Source organism: Dipodomys merriami, unplaced genomic scaffold, assembly GCF_024711535.1.
Source record: "Dipodomys merriami isolate MVZ:Mamm:240054 unplaced genomic scaffold, mDipMer1.0.p SCAF_26, whole genome shotgun sequence".
Lineage (NCBI taxonomy): Eukaryota > Metazoa > Chordata > Mammalia > Rodentia > Heteromyidae > Dipodomys > Dipodomys merriami.
The window spans coordinates 2,427,752-2,429,331 of NW_027204048.1; positions in this window are offsets into that span (position 1 = coordinate 2,427,752).

Genomic DNA, 1,580 nt, shown 5'->3' on the forward strand with positions numbered 1-1,580 from the left:
GCCTAATGAGAACCCTAAAACTTAGGATCTTTCTTTTTTGCCAGTCCTGGGGCTTGAACTTAGGGCCTAAGCACTGTCCCTAGGCTTCTTTTGCTCAAGGCTAGCATTCTACCACTTGTGCCACAGCATCATTTCTGGCTTTTTCTGTTTATGTGGTACTGAGGAATCAAATCCAGGGCTTCATGCATGCTAGGCAAGCACTCTACCACTAAGCCATCTTCCCAGCCCCAACTTAGGATCTTTCTAAGAACAATTACATTTTGCTGCTCACAATTTGTACACCTGGGGAATTCAGCCAGAACTTTGGTGAAATGATTTGGGCTCAGGATCAGTTGTAGTTGGAGATAGGGCTAGGCTTGCCTCCAATGGCCTGCAATCTCTTTCCTCCTGTGGTCTTGGAGCTCCTCGATGTAATATTTTTACAAGAGCTAGTTTTAGCTTCCTTACAACATGGCAGTCCCAGATAGTTGGGAACCTAAGAAAGTCTAAGTGAGTCTAATCCCCAGAGCACAAAATGTAAGCAGCAATGTTTTTCAGTGTTTGACCTTGAAACCATCCAGCATCTTTTAGTTAGTTCCAAGGACAACATAAGCTATCAAGATTCAAGGAGAGGAGAATTAGATCTGACCACATGTTGAGGCAGTAGCAAACCTTTAAAGAACAACAAGGATGGGAGCTGTTTGCAAAGCTACCTTTGGATACCTACCTAAGTACTAACTGTTCTTGGAACCAGCCAAAAGTCCCCCTCCTGATGCTACAGAATACAGAATCCTTCTTCAGCATCTTCTGTGGTAGTACACTGGGCATCCCTGTCTGAAGACTGCTGGACCCCCTTTACCCTCTTCCCTCACAATTTGTCACCCCAAGTTCTGCTCTCACCTTCCCCTACTGCCCTGCTGCAAATGCTCAATGGCCTTTTAATGCTGCTTTAGTTTCCTGAGATTGCTAAACCAAAAGCTATGAACTGAATGGTATAAGCATTTTGAAATGTATAATGTATTCAAGTGTGAACAAAAAGACATGGACAAGGGCCCTGCTGCCTTTGAACTTTCCAGGCCTCTTTCTGCCTTCTGCTGGTGGCTGGCAATACATGTCACCCTCCCTGCCTTCCCTACCTTGGCTCAGAGCAACATCATTTCTGGTTGTACTCCATTATTAGTGCTCTTCCTCCCTCTTCTTATGACAACACTGGTATTAAATCACAGCCTACCTGTCCTAGTCCATTTGGGCTGTTATAAAAAAAACATATACAAACTGGTTTATATGGGCAGAAATTATTCCTCAGAGTTTTGGAAAGCAGGAAGCCCAACATCATAGCTCTGACTGATGACAGTGAACCCTACATTCACCATATCAGCCTTTTGACTGAAACTTCATATGGCGGAATGTCAGTGAATTGCCTCAGACCTCCATACCAAGGACACTGATTCCTCACATGAAGGCGCTGATGACCAAGTCCCTTCTTAATGGTCTTACTTCCTGACACCATCACCTGGGAAGCTAAGATTTTCAACATGTGGATTTTGGAGGGACACAACACCCAGTCCATAATACTACCCTAATCTGGAATGATCTCATCA